This window comes from Perca fluviatilis, chromosome 23 (assembly GCF_010015445.1).
Source record: "Perca fluviatilis chromosome 23, GENO_Pfluv_1.0, whole genome shotgun sequence".
NCBI lineage: Eukaryota > Metazoa > Chordata > Actinopteri > Perciformes > Percidae > Perca > Perca fluviatilis.
Genome location: NC_053134.1, coordinates 17,601,911 through 17,622,128, shown reverse-complemented (window position 1 = coordinate 17,622,128; position 20,218 = coordinate 17,601,911). Strand labels below are relative to the sequence as shown.

General features: G+C 44.3%; 1 long non-coding RNA gene across 4 annotated transcripts in view; it reads right to left on the bottom strand.

Annotated features, from left to right (window-relative positions):
* LOC120553790 overlaps positions 1-19,937 on the bottom strand; it is a 198,056-nt gene extending 178,119 nt beyond the window's left edge. For 2 of the 4 annotated variants that reach the window (XR_005638204.1, XR_005638202.1), the window contains exons 1-2: positions 19,777-19,935; positions 18,869-19,073 (exon numbers count right to left, since the gene is read on the bottom strand). This is a non-coding gene — a long non-coding RNA (uncharacterized LOC120553790). Of the gene's footprint in view, positions 1-18,868; positions 19,074-19,776 lie in introns of all 4 variants that reach the window. The other 2 variants (XR_005638205.1, XR_005638203.1) reach the window with 2 other exon arrangements.
* Positions 19,938-20,218: the final 281 nt, after the last annotated feature.

Genomic DNA, 20,218 nt, shown 5'->3' with positions numbered 1-20,218 from the left:
AAATGGGGATTTGGACCCAATCAGCTCACTTTTTGTGAGTCACCTCTTGACAAAGAAGCAGCTAATAGCCTAAAATGTAAATCAATAGGACAGACTTGTGAAAATCCTTTCTAGTGTTGGATCACTAAAAACAACTTCAGTGTAGCTCAGTACGGATACAAAAATGTCTACTTGTGTTTGAGAGGCTGAAATACTGTACCGCTCTCACAAAAATCTATTATTTTGTGTTTTGTTTTCAGCGACACTCGTATCCAATATCCAGACGCTGATGAGAGCGCGGGAGGAGGAGAGGTTTCCGTGTAGTCAAGGGCAATTTGATGGGCCATGTGACACATTTGGCTGTCGCCTGTGAAAACTGCTGCTAAACTCTGCCGTGTGTGTGTGTGTGTGTGTGTGTGTGTGTGTGTGTGTGTGTGTGTGTGTGTGTGAGAGAGTGAGAGAGTGAGAGAGAGAGAGAGAGAGAGAGAGAGAGAGAGAAAGAATGAGATTAGGTAGAAATGTCATTATTTTGTGCTTTGTTGATCGTACAACCAAAAAAGGCACTCAAAGCGACTTGTGTTCAAATGGCCGAAGGTCTGGTGACTGAGATAACCACGGCACTGAGGTCGTTTTCGTTTTGTCCATTTGGATACGGAGCTCCTGCAACAAGCAAATATAAATATGCATGCTTCCTTAATCAGGTGTTATTTTTCTTAGGTCGATGCTTGACAATCCGCCAGCCGCGCCGCGGGGGATCCCAGAAGCGTGCGTGAAGCGGCTCTCCGCTCCGCTAAAGATGCGCGCCAGGTCTATTATCACGTGAGTGGCAGCCCGCCACGGTAAAATTTCTGCCGCCACGGTATGAGCGGTGACGTTAAATCACCGTTAAATCACCCTACGGTACCGTCTATTTGCTGGATGGTTTCAAGGTAACGGTCGGTAGCTAACATTAGCGGATAAGCCAACCAATCCTACATGCTGTAAATTACAAGTTTTGAGTGCATTATTTCTATAACTTTGGGATCTGCATTCTTTCGGTCACTGTTACATTACCGTTATGTGGTAAGTGCATGTTCATTTGAAAAGTCTGCACTCTATTACCTCATAACAACAGTGACTTATACAAAAAACTATTGCAGACTTGAAGGCAGGGTGATGCAACTCAAGCAAGATTTAAGAGTCCGCTAATCCTTTTGTTTTTTTTTGTATTGGATGGAAAATAACAAAAGAATGGCTGACTAGAATGGTAGCCTAAATAGATTCAAGACAGAGAGGTAGATAAAAAGGCAATGGCATTTGGTCAGAGGATCAGCAGCCATATTTACGCACTACTTATGCAGCATTTCCATTCCCATAACTGCCAAATTAGAGCCCTTTAACAACTGTGTATCCCGTTGTGTCCGCCGTTAGAAGCTACACAGTAACACTTTAAAGGGCAGCTGTCATTTTTATGTGCCATTATAGAGCAGAGCATGAATACGACTTTTATGTGCAACACCACGAGCCCTCATCATTGGTCATTGCAGGGGTGGGGTTTGAGCTGGTGGCGATGCTGGGGGTGAAGAGGGAGGGGAGGGGGAAGGCTAATGAGGATGTTCGCGGTTCCTTTAGCCAGGAGGCAGACGGGAGCGCTCTGTGTAAAGATGTCAGTTCACGCTTGATTCGCATCTGATGATTATTACCGTCCCTGCCTGGCTTATCGTATCGGCCCGCCGCTGCCCAATCGACGCGCTGTGCCGATGAGAGGTAAAACAACCACCTTAAGAGGTGCTTAGCGGCTGTAACGATGAAGCTGAGAGAGTGGATGGGGAACTGGCTGTCACGGCGAAGGTCTGGAGCCATCAAAAACTAAGTACACGCCTGACCCCTTTGTGTCCCAGTCAAAACAATGCACACACACACGGACGCAACACTTAAACTTGTACTTGTCCATTTTATTGCTCGGTTTCTACGTCTGCTCTCTCTCACTGCCTCGCTCTACACATTTCCCTCCCCCTCCCCTTATTCTCAAGTGAAATATGACAATAAGTGACCCGCACTGTCCAGTCAATCTGTCTCTTTTCTCCCGCTCCTCTCCTTTTTGTCTTTTCCCCTGCCCCGGATCCCAGCCGAATGCTGCAGGATTTCTATAAGAGGAAACACGACATGGGAGATTTAAAAAAAAAAAAAAAAAAAAGAAAAAAAAAAGGGAAGCTCAACTGTCTAAAACGAGCTTCCAGCGAGAGAGGAAAGGGCTATAGCGTCCTATTTGCATGAGCAGACAGAAGGTTAATAACACAAGCCCTGCTGTGACAAAGGAGAAAAAGAACATAGAGTACTGTAGTTAGGGAGGGATGGAAAGTGCTGATCCTCCACTTCTGACTCCTGAGAATCCATCCAAGACGCAAGGGAGGAGCGTGGAGGTAATTAGAGCCCTGGATATATGATGGGTTCCATGTACAGCACCACCTCCCCTTTTTCTCTGCAGCACCTCATTTCCCAGAATGCATGTTGAGATGGGATAGCAGCAGCAGCACCAACTGTCACAATCTGAAAGTGTGTGTGCGTGTGTGTGTGTGTGTGTGTTACATTAGTGTGCGTTTTACATTAGTGATTGCCAGGGGCATTATAGTTGCCAGGGGGAAGAATGTGGCGTTTATAAATGGTTAAAATAGCTAAAAGCAATGGAAAAGTAGTTGAAATAATTATCAAAAGCTAACGGCTGAATGGTACGGGTAAAGGGTATGTGCAATGCATTCTGGTAGCGTCACGGGGGCTTTGGAGAAGCGGAGCGTCGAGTTGCCCGCTCCTCATTTGCATAAAGTTGAATCCAGGCTACTTTATGCAAATGAGGAGTGGGCAGCTCGGCTCACCGCCTGACCGTTGTCGATGTGAAATGAAGACAGATTCCGCAACCGCATGGCCCATTTCTCGCCTTAAAGTGTTTTCAGGAACACATTTTGGTGAAATGTTTTCGTAAAATGAGAGAACGTTTTTCAAACGAGCCGCCATTACGCTGCATTTTAAAATATCCGGGGGGCAGACAGCCCCACGTGAAGCGTTCGTCCAATCAGGTGCCTCCATCGCGGTTGTAGGAGGGTGGAGCCTGTTTTCTTTGCTTGTCAATGGTCAGTGAAGAGAAACAATGCTGGGAAGCGGGGCATTAGGGGCCTATATGGAACCCTAACGCTATGGACACGTACCATAACTGGTAGAAGTACAAGCGCAATTTTGACCAAAGCAACCTAAACATTGACAATTCAACTGTGAACTATGAACTTTACATAATGAACTGTTAAAAGGACATCCATCTTAAAGCCCATTCATAAAAAGACATATCTGGAACATTACGGGTAGCAGCGATAAAGGGGTTATTGAGCTCACCTAGGGCTGTGTGGTACGCCAGACTGAAACAGGTTGGAACGCCATTGTTGTACATGACGCAGGGGAAAGCTATGAAAGCTCTTTGTGGTGGCTAGAAAAGAGGCCGAGTGTGACAAGGAGACAGATCTGTGTGGGAGGCGGCATCAAATCAGACGTCTTTCCTTCCTCTCTCGCTATTTGTTTGCGTGAGGATACCGGATTACTTCCTGACAGTAAAGCATCCGAGTCGAACAGGCGCACAGGCAGTCGAGTACAGTTAAAAGAGAGGAAAACAAAGTAAAAAAAAAACAAACAAAAAAACGTGTAATCAATCTGACGTGTGTGTGTGTGTGTGTGCAAAGCAAAATGGTGAATGCAGAAGCTCGCTCTGCGGAAGTTGAGAGAGAGAGCTTCTTTTAGCTATCCTCTTTTTCCCAGCATCATGGCTGAAGAGTGCAGTTCAGAAGTCACCAGAGGGAATTGATTATCAACAGGCGAGGGCTGGATCCTTCCCTGCTCCGGCATAATGACGCTCTCTATTTCGGGACCGTCAGGTGTTGTTTTAGGCGTCTTGTCGCTGTTCCTAGGCTCTCCTGCTTCTTCTCTGTATCCTCGGATCACACCAGCCCGGATAATGAGTGCACTGGGATTACAGCATGAATAGATTTTTTTTAAGTCTAATTTAAAGTTACAAAAGCTTGGTTTTGTTTTTTGGGGTTTCTTTTGGTCTAGCAACAATGGGGCGAAACTAAATCTGCAATGCGATAGTTAGGCTATGACAGTATTTCAAATGCATGATGGTAACAAACAAGAGGGGGAGGGGGGAGCTCATATGCTAACACATACACAAGCTCCGACAATTAAACACACACGCAGGTGCACGGGCCACACACACACACACACACACACACACACACACACACACACGCTATAAATAGCGGAGATCCATGGCAACCTGAGAATTGTTGTTTGCCGTCACATGCTGCTGAGAGCGAGAGAAGAGCGAGGGAGTTAAATAACACTGGGAGATTGGTTTGTGTGAGAGGCAAAGTCAAAACAAATTACGCCTTTTCTATCACTTTGGGCCCACCGGTAAAGCATCTGAAATAGCTTTGTGCCTGGGGACATTTTACCACTGAAAGAATACGGCGGCAATGTCCTCCGAGGACCTTAAAAAAAAACAAAGAGATGAGGGGAGGAGGAGAGGATTGGGAGTGAGAGGGTTTAGTTTTACTGCGGATCACAGGTGGCGCCTTGACCACCTAACTAACTCTATTCACTTTATTCTTTCCCCATCTCTCCTCCCTTCGCCTGTCTCTTCCCATCTCACCGCGGTGCCCTGCTGTCGCGCTGAAGGTCTCCGCTGCTGAAAATTGTGAAACGCCATTAAACTGATGCATGCTTTTCTTTTCTTTGTGAGCTCTTAAACACGGGTCTGTCCAAAGTGGCCCGCCCCAAAGTGGTCCATGACGTTCAAAACGTAAATGAATATGGAATTCATACTCTTAAGAGGCAGCCCGGAAGGTTTTATCCCATTTCTATCAGCTCCAGCTTGTTGATTTAACTTGTTTTTTTTCCAGGCAAACAAGTCAGGAAGAAACGTCTGCCTTTCTCCATTTAAACTGACCTTCAGCAGAACTTTTGCTTTCCTCTCTCCTTCTCGTGCAAAATGAAAACTTGGAAACCTGCGCTCTCCCTGCTTTCTGTTTCCCTTCGCAACATGAGCGATGTAGCAACGTGAGATATATATCAGCCTTTAATTGATTTTTTTGTTTTGCGAGATAAAGTAATTCGGTGCAATTGTTTCATTTGGCGGCGTATTTGCACTCGCTTCCATATGCTGTTCATTAATTTGCAGCCAGTGGGTGATTTATCAACCTATTACAGTTGGGCTTGTGCCCTCGACACACGCACACGCGCACACACGCACACACACACACACACACACACACACACACACACACACACCCCTGGTATCTTGAGGAGGCATACATGTGGCAACGCTTTGGTGGCTGGTGTTGTAATGGCTGCGCTAAAGGGCTGGGGGCGAGCCAGAGTCTGTCAGACTGCAGATGGATGGACCCATGGGCTGCGCACACACACAGGCTGTTTGCCCTGGCCCGGCCCGGCCCAGCCCAGCCCAGACTGGACTGGCCCACTTGTGAGCACCACAGCGAGGCTACAGTATGTGGGGCAACTGGGCCAGGACTAAATCTAAATGCCAATATCACGAGATTAAAATCACTGGTAATTACTGGATTCTACAACACAACATGTGCACCTATGTTTGTTTATGTTGCATTAAATAATAAGCTACGAAAAGGCATTAGCGAAAGCATGGGTAAGCATTTAAAAAGAGCCTAAAACCTCTGGCTTCTTGAGGAATGCAAAACAAAAATCAATATGGTATTAACAGCGAGTAGAAAATATTAAGGCTGCTTGATCTCTCCATGAAATAAACAGACTAATAAGATCCTCGTGACGGCTTTGGCTCTCGCCTCTTTATGCAAAAGTATGAATCAGAGGAGAGAAAAACAAAGTTTTTTTTTGGCCTCAGAGACAACTGGGACATCATTTGTTGAAATTGGATAATGGCGCTCAATAACAGGAATGTGGTCTTAATATCACATAGCCCTCACAGTATTTCTAAATATATTTCATCAGCCTTGTGTGGTGTTGTATTGTGCTAACTACAGTGCTAAATCCCATGCTGTTGTTTGTGAGAAGCACTGATAAGGGAGGGAGAAAACATTTCTGGTTGTACGATTGCTTGAGAGAGCCAGCCAAATGGATTGTTATGGTTTTTTTTTTGGTTTTTTTGTTTTTTACAAGAGGCAGTTACAAAATTACAAACTGGATAATAAAACTGTCTGGCTGAGATCCGTTTCACAGGTTTTTTTCCCCGTTTCACAATGTGACGTCCGGCGGATTTTCAAGAGTGTACGACACAGCAGACGTGTTTGCTGTATTGGATATCAATGCAGACTGCCAACTGTTTGCAGTTTCTTGATTTCTAACATAACTGTTGCAAAGCAAATACCATATGATGGAAATAGCAGACAGTTTCTCTGTGTTATTGATTTTAGTCTGAAAGGACTGAAGTCTCGCCTTCGGAGGTGGCTTTCAACAACTCCTCTGCTCCCTTAAAGAGCAGCATATAACCACATCAGAACTGAATAAACCTTAGCCACCAGAGGACACTATCTGTCAAAGAGAGCATCTTTTACGACAAATACAAAGCCCCACTGAAATGCTTCATGGGTGGGGTGTGAACAACAGACATAACTCACCACCATAGAACTAAGGTTTGACTCCATCTTCTTTTTTGATTTTGACTGAATGTATTTGTTTGGTAAACTAGACTGAATTTGGGCCTGACATCTTTCACTTGTTTTAAAGGTCCCATATTATTCTCATTTTCAGGTTCATACTTGTATTTTGGGTTTCTACCAGAACATGATTACATGCTTTAATGTTCAAAAAACACATTCTTTTTCCTCATACTGTCTCTCTGAATACTCCTGTATTCCCCCTCTGTCTGAAACACTCCGTTTCAGCGACTGTCTCTCCCTCCCAAAAAAGCCAAGTCTGCTCTGATTGGTCAGCATTTCCGGGTCTTTCACGTCTGCATTCTCGGAGTCTCTGCCTTAAAAAAAAAGACTGTAACCGCACTGTAGCAGCACTTTCACCCTAGATAGTATAGTTGTGACATCACAACCGTACAGAAGTCCTGACAGCTCATTTAAAGGCACCGTTTCTGAATACGTATGTACTTTATTTTGTTTATTGTTTACAGGCTTGTGGTGATGTGCAATGTGTTATAGGTGCCAAAAAAATCTGTTTGGTACTGCCAATTTGTTTTGTTTTGTCATGGTTCACGTGTGCAATAAACATTACACTTCGTGAGAAAAACATTGTGGCAGAGAATCGTGATCTCAATTCTAAGCTAAAAAAATCGTGATTGATTTTTTCGTGCAGGCCTATTCAGAATAAAGGCATATAGTTTGCATACAAAAAAACATTACAAAAAAGGGAGAAGGAAAACAGCAAACCTATACATTAGAAGTACAGAAACCAGGACAGACAATACATTTTAAAAAAGGGCTGCATTTTACATCACCACCAAAGAAATCTGAATTCACACTAACACCATTTGAAGTGGTAAAAGCTCGACATTTCAACCATTTGTCCATATTTAGTGGACTTCTCTGCTCGCTTGCTGACTAGTTTTCAAGCGCTCTCAACGGTATCATGTGGTGCTATGTTTCACAGCTTCTCAGGCTGGTAGGCATTTGACAATCAAATGGAAATTGCAGACTCTGATCATGACTTACTTATTAACTCATTGCTGAGTTGCTCTATTAACAAAGATTTGATCCACCCCCACCACCCCCGTGCCACCTTAAACCCAGCAATCAAAGTCATACAAGCAAACAAAACACCAGAAATCCAAAAGCAAAAGAGACCTAGAAGCAAAGGAGTGCTTTCATTCCTCCTTGTGCAAAGTACTTGCTTTAGTTTAATCAACATGAATTAATTGTATGCACGTATTTCTACTTAATGAGCTATAGCAAGCAAAACCACTACCTGTTTTCCCTCTTAAGGAATCAATATTTCCACTAAAGACTTTTCATTAGCCAACTTTCAAGATGGCCTCGCACTGCTTTTTAAAAAGGATGTAATGATGGATGCTGTTAAAGCTTATCTTATGCCCAAATGCAGATTCCCCAGCTGGAAAATACTTTGCGTTTCCTGTGGGCTTAAGTGACAAGAGCCTCACATTTAGCTTCTAATGCATTATTATACAAAGCAGGTTTAAGCCTCCAGCAAAAAAGCACACACACACACACACACACACACACACACACACACACAGCAGATGAAATCATAGCTGACAGTAATAGGTAAACACACCAAAGTAAATAAACTACATTAAAAAACTGACATGTTTAATTTAGCTGAGCGTTTTGCCTTATCGGCTCGGCAGTGTTTTTGTTTAACAGAGAGGGAGTCGGTGAAGGGATGAGAGGAGCGAGCAGGGAGAGAGCCCTGCAGGTAATTATACCCCATACACTTATAATGTGGGGGTCAGCCCGAGTCCCTCCCCTTTGTTCTACAATCAATAGCCTCGGAGGAGGTGGGGTGAGACCGAGGGGAGGGAGAGAGACAGGGAGGAAGTGGAGGGAAGAGTCGGAGCCAGAAAGTTGGTGGGTCTTTACATTCGGCATTAATCATTTAACAGCATGAGTGCGGGCAGGTGGGAGAGCACAGACACTTAAGTAGTCAGGTGCAACAGGGAAATACGTGGTGGCATTAACAGGCCCCTACAGGAAAAACAAGGACTACACCCCGCCAAGGGATTGGTTGGAGGAAGGAGGCTGAATAAAAGAGCTTAAGAGGGCTGGAGAGAGAGAGAAATTATCACTTTTACTTAATCCAGCGATCTTTGGGGAAAGAAGCAGCGGTGACTTTACTGTCGTCATCTAGCAAGATAACTTAGTGAGTTTATTTGACAAGAGAACGGCGCCAGACCCAGTACTAAAAGAAGAAACATAAAAAAAATAAAATAAATAACATCCCTATTTCTCTTCCGACCTGTTTGACAGACCATCCTTTATTGTTTTACAACCTCCAACCTGCATTCCCCTGCATCTGCACCCGGAGCAGCTACCACAGAGCAAAGTTATATGGACTCATCCCCTTCCCAAAATAAGAGCCTCGCTGTATACCTTTCTATAAATACAATTTACATACATACAGTGTATATATCAGTTTTAGGGCTGCAACTAATTGGCATTCTAATTTTTCTGCCAATTATTTTCCCGATCGATTGATTAATCACTTGGTCTATAAAATGGTAGTATACTGGAAAAAAAAATGGGCATCACAAGTCCAAAGTGGCAGTCCAAACTGTAAAAGTATAACATTTACTGTCACAGAAGACAAAGAAAACCAGCCAATACTCACATTTGTGAAGCTCGTACCAGTGAATTTGTGAGACTTTAACTTAAAATGTGGAATCAGTTATCACGATTGTTGCCAATTACGTTTCCGTCAATCAAATAAATGATTAACAAAGCAGACTTGCTCCCACCAGTGAATTGATGTGCTAAATTACTGTGTGTTTATGGGGGGGTGGGGGTGGTGGTGGGGGGGGTCTTGTTTTAGCTCGAGATGGGATGGGATAGGGGGACAATAATGTGTTTAGATTTTTATGACTTTATGTATCTGTATTGAATACTGTAACTACTTTGTATTTTATTGCACCATCTACCTGCCCAGGGACTATGGGCAGAAACTAGCAATTTACTACAACCTGGCACATTAAAAAGGTCCCATGGCATGAAAATTTCACTTTGAGGTTTTTTAAAGGGGTGATAGAATGCAAAACCGATTTTACCATGTCATAGTTGAATAAGGACAGTTTGGTGGGTAAATAGGACATACATAGAACCTCTAAATCCCACTGACACCCGTTTCCTCTGCAAATCTCACAATTTGAAACTGCCTCTGAAAACGGGCAAATCTGAACAAAGCTGGAAGTTGACGTCAACCTCCCAAATCCTCCTCATTTGGCTCAACCTTCTATCTTTGTAACGCCCCCAAATTTACATAGGCCACCAACTGATCTGAGGTCAGTTAGTCTTCTAAATCTAGGTCGTGCAGATCTCTGCTATTCCATTACAAAATTCACTTCTGAGACTTTTTTATGCGAGAAATCAACTATGTAAAACTCAAATATGGGCCGCTTTATGAAAATTGATGGCTAATTGCAAATTTGGTAAGTCAGTGTCGGACTTCACAAGCTCCACAATCTGCCGAGACAGGCGGCGGCTGCTGGCCGGGATTGCTGCCTTCCCTGTCGGCCTCTCCCCCTTCACAGACCCGCTGAGCTGGAGCTCTGTCAGGATCTCCCACACGAGCTGCGCTGTGTACTTTAGAAAAGAAGAAAGTTTGGAGGTTTTGCAAGGATATTGAAAATGAACCATGGTCGTAAATGCAGTGTTCCAGACTGTACAACGGAATAGCCTACAGGCCCAGAGAAAAGGGTTTAGAACGAGTATATCGGACGAGAGGGAGTTGTGGATCTAACGCAGCGCTGCAGAGGCACTGGCAGGGGTTCACTCTCCTCTCCCCGCGCTTACTAGCTACGAGGTGAGTTAATTCTTTGGTGGAGGTTTTTTTTATGTCGCAAGAGTAACGTTAGAACAACACTAGTTATAATGAAAGTGTCGAAACTTTTTTATTTCGTCTCGGCTGTTTTAGCCGCTGCGGCTCTCGCCTGGGCATGTAACAGACAGTGTGCCTGTGTTTGTGTGTGTGCGCTGTGCGCAGGGCAGCAGTGTGTGTGTGTGTGTGTGTGTGTGTGTGTGTGTGTGTGTGTGTGTGTGTATTGGATTCGCTCAACCAATCAGCGCGTGTCTCTAATGTGCGTGTATTGCAATTCTCCTCAACCAATCAGCGCGCAGCTCATCTCAATATTCATGAGCATACCATATTTGGAAGAAAAGCTGTTGTTCCAAATAGAGCCAAAACACAGGGATGCATAAGGGCCAAAAATAATAGCACCAGGGCCATTTTCAGCCCAACCAATGTTACATACCCCATTAGGAGACCATAAGGAACAGTGTGAAATACCCTATATAAATCACTCTATCACCCCTTTAACATTAATATGCGTTCCCCCAGCCTGCCTATGGTCCCCCAGTGGCTAGAAATGGCAATAGGTGTAAACCGAGCCCTGGGTATCCTGCTCTGCCTTTGACAAAATGAAAGCTCAGATGGGCCGATCTGGAATCTTGCTCCTTATGAGGTCATAACCTCCCCTTTCTCTGCTTTGCCCGCCCAAAGAATTTGGCCCGCCCATGAGAAAGACAGAGACATCATGGCTTGCAAACAAGCAAAGTGGCAGTTGGTCAAGGCCACACCCCCACCCTCCACCTTGCCCCCCCTTTCTCCTCCTCAATAGCATTTAAAGCGACAGACACAGAAATGGCACATCCTAAGGAAAGCTCTTTGTGGGACTGGCTCTAGTGGCTGTAATTCTGCACCAAGGCTGAATTTCAGGAAAGAGACTTCAGATACAGTATTAGGGGACCACTAAGGCCTATATAAAAGCATCCAAAGAGCAGCATGTCATAGGACCTTTAATGTCTTTTGTGCACTGTCCCTGTTCAAATAAATAAATTACAATTACAATTACTGACTGTTTCAGCGCACGGTCGTTTTATTACTTTGTTGAGCTATACATAGCCTGGGGACAAGCACTGCCTGAGGAGACGAGTTCTGGGGAAACAAAGTCCTTTTCGCTGTAGTTGAAGAAAGGTTTGCAGAGAATAAGGCTTCATTTTTTAATTGGACCTTGGCTCATAAAAGTGAGAACTTTGGTGTACAGTTCCGGCTACTAGCTAATTAGGTCTCGGGTCGGGATGAGGCCTTTTTCTTAGTGTAAAGCTTTAAGCTAGGGTCGAGTTTGGTCACTTTCACATGTCATTTTTGAAGAAATGTCTGTCTTTCTTAGGCCTGTAACAATTATTACATAATTGTCTAATCGCAATTTTTTGACATAATCGCCGTAGTCATTAATGCATTACATGAAGGTTGTGTTTAAGTATCGGTGTTGAACGCTACTGTGGTGACTGGTAACATTGGCGAGCAGTTTTTTTGTGGAAACTATTGCAGGTATTTGAAAAGAACTGCAAATATCTTTTCCTGTCTTGCAGATATTCCAGATTGGTTGAATTTGCGTTCAATTATGCAAGATTGCAGAGGACTCCTGGAGGGGCTAATACACGGTCAAGGAATGTCCATTATTCATGAAGCATTTGCAATATTCAAGATGATAAGAAGGAACCTATGGGGCACAAACACAGATTAAACCCAGCACATGACACGGTGTTTGTTTGTGCATATCCACACATGTACGAAGGGATTAAGGGTGCCACTTCAGCGGTGCCTCCACATGGAACCAAGATAGAAACTCATTGTTTCCTTCTCAGCTGAAATGGGAATCTGTCTTGGTCTGCATTCCCTTCCTCAGCCTCCGAATCAGACAGAGATAAGGAGGGACGCTATTGCAGTAATGTCAGTCTTCAGCCAAATGGATAAACCCCGGATGGCAGGCTTTTTGCCGGCGATAAGGATGTTACTGCCACTGATCTGTGGGAGACAAGATTCAGCTATCTAAAAGCCGGGGAGAAAGGGGCCCTGCTCGTATGCCCACAGCTTCACGACATGGAGCTTGTTGTAACTGATGACTACAGTTTTCAAAGATCTGAACGTTATGGCATTAACAACAAGCTCTCGGTATGCTCGTTCTGGCCGTCTCTGGGATTGATGGAAGCTTGGTAGAAAATGCGGCCTCTTTTATGTGGACGCTGACAGCTAATGCCACTGTGGAGACTGTTCAGGTGCCTCAGACTCAAGCCCAGCTTTATATTAGGCACCATGCTGTCATTTACAGATGTAATTAGGCCTTGATGTACGCGGGGTGGGAAAAGTTGCGCCTATGCAACCAGGAGTGCCACGCCACCTCAGCCCCAAACAGAGGCGGGGTGCGGCGTTTCTGACAAGCCCGCCACAAATCATTGTTTTGTTTCATCTCATCAGTGCTTTGAAGCGTGAGGTGCCAGCAGGGGAAGTGCGATTATTCAGCTAAAATTCTGCAAGGGGAAATTACAGCTCTGTGGCACCAGGTGCATCTACAATGCAAGCCCCTATCTCCCCCCCCCTACCCCCTCTATTATCCTCTGGCATAATCAGGCAGGCAAACGTGAACACATATGCCACAACACACGCCTGTACATAAAGTACGTACGCACGCATACAAGCTCCCACTGTCACACCTGCTCTTTCTCCGTCTGTCTTTCACATGCACAAATCCTCTCCTACGTCCCTGCCATCCCTCGTAAAACACAAGCAGCACAATCACCCAGTGACACAGATCCGCGCATGATCTCGCCACAATGCAGCAAGCGGGCCAGGCAGGAGCTGCTCCAGAAGAGGCAATTCTGTTTCTGTTTGTTCGACAGAGAAAAAGGGAGGGGAGAATAGGAGTGGGTGGGGAGTAAATCTAACATAGGGGCCCCGTGGCAGAGCCCACAGGATCAAATCCAATTCTGGCAAGATACACATTAAGCCCCGTCAATCACACCAGTGTCCTTGGAATGCGGCAGAATGGTGATGAGAACGTCGGGGGAGTCTCTTTTTCCACGAGAGCTGGGATGAAGCCACTTAAAACACACACACACACACACACACGCACACACACACCACCCTGAGGGGTCCCCATATTTAAACCCGCTCAGGCACATATGCAACTGTAGGACATGATCTACATGTCTACAGCTCAACTCAAGTATTCTTCTTACACTCAATGGATTTGTTGTGCTACCTCCAGGCCAACGGGAAAAGAAGCACGCTAAGGATTTGGGCGTGGAGGAGGATGTGTGCCATTTAGACTTTCAAGTAGGGGAATAACATTTACAGAAAGTAGAACTGGACAGCTAAAAATAACAAAATATGAAGTCTTAATCAGAAAAATTAGACAATTTCACAAACTTTCCTTTTGGTGTGTTGGTCAAATTGTTTTTAAAAGGGGGTGGTGGGGTTGCGTTGGGACTTGACCTCAGTATTTCTAAAATCCTACAGTGCTGTTTTTTTATTATATAGCCTGGCCGTACTACATTTTTGAGACCATTAATAATATTGATATTTGGGAGTTTAAAAAGTCTGATAACGATATATTGACGGACGATAGTAACGTAATATAAAAAACGATATTGATATAGATCCTTTCATTGTTTTTTGTTAGCATGAAATGTGCTATATAAAAGATTTTTATTATTATTGCTCTTGCAGAGTACTCCACTGTTTTAGCATTGCACTCCTATAACATTGTCAAATTCAATGCAACAGAACCAGAGAGTCTTTTTTATTCCATATATTCTTCCTCCCTGACGCCTACATTACCCACAATCCAACTCAACCGCAGTTGAGACAGATCAGTCGGAGAGTCAAGTGACATCACTTGAAGCAATGCATCAGACTTCCCAGAGCACCCTCTTGGGCCACAAAAGGCTTTATGCAACTTTTTTTCCACGATGATGCAGTAGTACTCCTCAACACCTGTAAACAAACTATGATGTGGCAAATGGGTGGCAATCCCTTCTTAACTGTACCAAAACATGCATCCAAAAAGCCCATTCATGTACATCATATCAAATTCATACCAAACCTGTGCCAAAATACAAAATCTAAATTAACTAAAAATCACACGCTGTTTGGCTCGCAGCTTGAGCTCACTCAGGCTACAGCGGAAGCAACAGTTATTCGCTTCACTTTTATTCTGGACTTACTGCCAATTATCTTAACTACACAAGTAATTATCTTTCACATCAAAGGGCAGCGCTCTGAGCCCTGCTGGTCGCCCACCCACCCAACCAACCACTCCCCAACTCTCTCTCTCTCTCTCTCTCTCTCTCTCTCTCTCTCTCTCTCTCTCTCTGAGCCAGCCGAATCATGACGTTGGCAGATAATTAGACGGTCGCCTGGCTGCGTTTGATGGGGGCACGTGTGACGAGCAGCCTTCTACCGGTGGAGCTACTGAATGAGAATCCAGAGAGATGTGATAAACACATTCAACAGCGGCTATTTGATCGCAGGTGTTAAGCTGCAGACTGAGTGAAAGCCCAAATAGTTTGTTACAGATTAGCTGTAAACAAACGACACCCCAAGGGAACCATTGATGATATTTTTTTTTTTTTTTGTGTGTCTTCATCCGTGCTGAGCAGCTCTTTCATGTCGTTCCATTAGCGGCGCTCTTTCTGATCACAGTGCGCTCTGATCAATGGATGATGGAACCGGCTGGTTTGATTGCTTGCTGCCCAAAAGCCACGACTTAATGGCAGGACCTCATGACTGTGACTGTACAGCCCGTCTTTGTGTGCGTACATTTGAAATTATTTCCATCTACTTCGTTCACCGATGCCCCTGGGCTCCCGTTTTCTGCAAACAAGACAATAATCAGGTCATCCGGCATCGGGCGTGAATCCTTCATTAACAATCTAGCGATAATCTCTGCAGGAACATGTGACTGTGGGAGAACATTTACATGAACTGCATTTAAATTCCTTTGAAGTGGTTTGTTTTGCTCACCTTGGAAACACACTATTTCTACTTCTCCTCTGTGGTAAGAAGTAAACGCACCCCATAAATATTTATCTACCTAGGGCCCGTGCTATTCTGGCCCAGTGTTTTGAACATAGCCACTGGAGATTAGGCCTATCAGGGACCCATCGAGAGAGAGAGAAAAAAGGAGGGAGGTGGAAGGGAGCAGTGGAGGATAATATTTTTGTACGTGTTCCAAACTGAAATGGTTTGCGTGATGTTTAATGCAGGAGGATCGGGGCAGAGTTCAGAGTGTGTTTCCTTTACGAGTCACCTCACACACCTCCCAACTTTCAGTCACAAATAAGACGAGTGTCTATGCAGCTTTTTGAAGAGTTTTTGAGCTTCTAGGGAACTATTTTGTTGTCTTAAAGATACACTGTGTAAGAATTTCTCCTGAAATTGTATACGACAATTCAATTCAATTTTATTTATAGTATCAAATCATAACATAGGTTATCTCGAGACACTTTACAGATAGAGTAGGTCTAGACCACACTCTATAATTTACAAAGCCCCAACAATTGCAGCAATTCCCTCAAGAGCAAGCAGTGCGACCAGTGCGACAGTGGCGAGGAAAAACTCCCTCTTGGGAAGAAACCTCGGACAGACCCAGGCTCTTGGTAGGCGGTGTCTGACGGTGCCGGTTGGGGGTGTGATGAACAGTGGCAATAGTAGTCACATTAATAATGGAACAGTGACTTCAATGGTAGTTGTAGTAGTTCATGTCATATCAGGGCGCTGCAGGGCGTTACAGGATGTAGCGTGGCCCAGCAGAGCATGGATGGATGTAGCGGGAAGCTGCAGGGTTCAGCAGGAAGCAGCATGACATTGCAGGGCACCGCTGAGCTCAGCAGGGAGTGCAGCAGGACCACGGCGACAGCTGGAACCAGGATCTTGGTGCCAACGTTCTCCAAGGAAATACGCTGGGGGAAACGACAACCAACTGAATATTACTTTCTAGCCCCTCCCAATTCCGATCGCGTTTTAACTGCTACGGTGGCCGAACCCGAAATTAGCTCTTAGTATCTCCATCGTTTCCACGCAAGCTGTTCTAGCCACTCCAATATTCAATTTGGTGTTTTTGCTTTGCCGGTCGCGTCGTCGTTTTAATTCTCTTTTTCGCTTCCCTGGCGAGTAATCTCGCCCTGGCATTCGTCACGGTGTCACTGAGTGTAAAAGGGCTTTGGCTAATGTATTTTAAAGATGGAGGCGCAACATGGCGGCCGTCATTCGAGCGACTCGTCCGTATGTATACTGAATGATTCTAAATGGCAGATTCTTTTTTTTTTTTTTAGTTGTTTTTCTGGGGGCTTTTCCATTCATTTGAAAGTGGATAGACACGAAAGGGGGAGAGAGATGGGGGATGACACACAGCAAAGGGCAGCAGGTCGGGTTCGAACCCTGCGCCGCTCCAACAAGGGGAGAACGCTCTTACTGGGTGAGCTAGAGGCCGCCCCTAAATGGCAGATTCTACGCGTACACATGAATGAGCACATATTTGTGAAAGAACAAAAGTTTTTTTCATTTGCTAAGAATCAACTCAAAAAAATTACACAATGGAGGTTTAAAATTCAAGATGAAAACATGCACTACTCTTCCAAACCCCACTGATTCACGGGTAGGTCCGTCAATACAAACTCCATCTTTGTTTAAACCCACAGAACTTATTTTTAACAACTGTAATGGAGGTCTCCAAAGATACCAAATCTGTCAGGATCAATTTGAAGGCAATGTGTATAACAATGCACAAGACATATAGAACATCACGAGACACAAAAGAAACCATGGACTTCATGGATTGGAATGTATGAGATTTAAACAATATATAGCTTTAATAAAGAGCTAGACGAATGTGAATTTTATATACAGCCTATGTCAGAGAGACAGAATACAAAGATGTTTCCAACCTTAAAGCCATTTAAGGGGAAATTATACGGTCTAATAATCAGTCTACAAAATGCCAACAAATGCAGATTGCAACTTTCCAAATTCCAAGGTGATGTCTTAAATGATCTGGTTTTGTCTGACCACAAGTCCAAAACCCAAAGAAATTCTACCTGCAATGATATATAACAAAGAAAAGCAGCAACTTCTACTTTTTATTAGAATCCGAAACCAGAGAATGAGCAGCATTCTTTTAACTATTTTTCCATCTCTGCTTTAGGTTTTTTTTGTCAGAAAATCAACAATGACTCAGGTGCAGAATAAAAGCAGCCCTAGAGACTTTCATTCCACCTTGAATTAATCTGCCAAGAAAAGTAAAAAATGTCAAGAAAATCTTAATAAAAAAAGAAAAAAAAAGCACCAATCGCCAATACCTTGGGAAATGGAAAATGTCTCAGGAATTAGTTGCCAGGTCTGGCACCATTGCGAAACCCAGGCAATACTTGCTGTCACTTCCTGACGTGGGAACCAAAGAACAGCTAGTGGCGCAAGTTCATAATTATAAGATGCATTAATATAGAACATGCTCGCACACATTTACAGCTATGAACATGTGCGGTTCCATGTGCCTGCAAGCTCATTAATGCATGCAGAGGAGTGTATTGTGTGTGTGTGTGTGTGTGTGTGTGTGTGTGTGTGTGTGTGTGTGTGTGTGTGTTTCATTGCCTCCCTGAACCATGGTGACACTTTAGAGCAAGGTGGGCGGTAAAAACCTACACATTCACACACATGCTCACTAGGGGTGGTACGGTTCGCTTGTCTCGGTTCGGAGCGTGTGTGGATCGCACAATTACACCCACGTTAAAACACTTGCCGCGAAATGACGAGCGGGATGAGCATGACATGGGCAGCTGACTGGACGAACGCGTCACGTGGGTCTTCCTGCTCCCGAATTTCAAAACAGACTCTAACGGCGTCTCGTTCTGAATAAGATCTCGTATTTTACGAAAATAGTTCACTTAAACGTGTTTCTGAAAACATTTTAAGCGAGAAACAGGCCATACAGTTGCTGAATCTGTCAATCGACAAAGGCCAGCCGACCGCTCGTCAAGTGGAGCGTGGAGTGCTGCAGGTCACGCCACGTGTAGAAATGTCAAGTGGGAGAGATAAGGAAGGCTGCCCGGAGTTGGAGGAATGCGCCAGCGTCGTAGGCCTACAAGTCTGGTGAGTGGGAACATTTGGGATATCATGTTACCTATGATGACAGCGGAAATAAAACAAAAGATAGAACTGCCACTGTGTGCAAGCACTGTGCAACATGCATTCAATATGCTAATTTTAGCTATATATCATATGCTGATGTGTATTTCTGGAGTGTTAAAGATAAAAAAGAAAAAAAAATAACAAGAACCGTACAGAACCGAAAACCGTGACCCTAAAACCGTGACACGAACTGAACCGTGCCACCCCTAATGCTAACCATGATGCTAACCTGTTGACTGGTGAGCTCTGCGGGCTTCCGTAGCTTCGGAGGCCTCCACCTGGATGTTATTGCGACCTGCTCCAGCGCTCTAATGAGCCCGCCTCAACTCAGTCAAAGTCATCTGATGACACTGATGTGGGGAGATTGATATTCACGCTTGACTCGCCGTCCTCTCCACTTGACTGCTATGTTTACCTCCCCACACAATTAGTATCTGGTGAAGACAGACAGACAAAGGAGGGAGGAGAGAGGGATGGAGTCAGACTCTGCTGCTGTGCGTTTTGCGCGCGACCACATTAGCTCCAATCGTTTAGAAAGATGGGAGATGTCTTTCAATGTGGCTTGAAGGTGGCTTTCTATATCACAGGGCCATTACTAGCTCATTTAATCCCCCATAACGCTACTTTACCTCTCCGAATGTCAGTAGCTTGAAATAACAAAGAGATGGATTGGCTTAAGTAAAATGCATATTTCAACAGTCTCCATTCAAATTTGCATCGAGGACGTGCCTCGCTTTTTGGCCTTTTTAAGACGCACTTCTTAAATGAACCCGGAGAGCAAACTCCACCAGTTCGAATTGGTAGGTATGGGTTCAACTCACGCCCACACTGCGCTGTTTACACTTCAAACCCCTCCATCTCCGTTAGCCAACTTTTATCTGACTATAGTAGCATATAAACAAATAAAACATTTAAGATGAGAATTGTCTGCCCACTCTCTGTGAAAAACAAGAAAATGGAAAAGGGGGGGGCATATGGCCAGTGACTTTTAGCAGAGCTCGAGAAGAAAGAGAGGCGCCAACGCAGCAGCCATGTCTTTAAACTGGTTTATCATTAATTGACATTCTCTCTAATCGGTGCATTCACCATTTGAACACAGTGATGGAAACGGTTTATATGCTGAATACTGATGCCTACCTGGGTGGGAGAGTGAGCAGAGCAGGTGGACGCTCAGGTACACCGAAAAATGACGTCCAGGCAAAACCATAGAAAGTATAGGCTATGGGCAAAACGGAGGGAGGTTTTGTGTGGAGCCACAGCGCCTCTCTGTGGACACACTGAAAATGGCCGCCTCATTCTGCAGTGCTGAGCGGATACCAAACGTGTCTCTCAGTTAGCTTGAGCTGGAGGGATACTAGCTGTATTTTTTAACTTTATACTTCTACTCCACCACATTTCAGAGGGAAATATTGTATTTTTTACTTCACTACAGTTTTTTTACGTGCTACTTTTCAGTTACCTTTAACATTTTACATGTTTATAGGGTTCCCCTTGACATATCGACTTAACTTTGCACCAAAATAGTTAAAACTATTCAATATTTCAGAAAAAGAACAAGGATTAGAGAAATGTACAATAA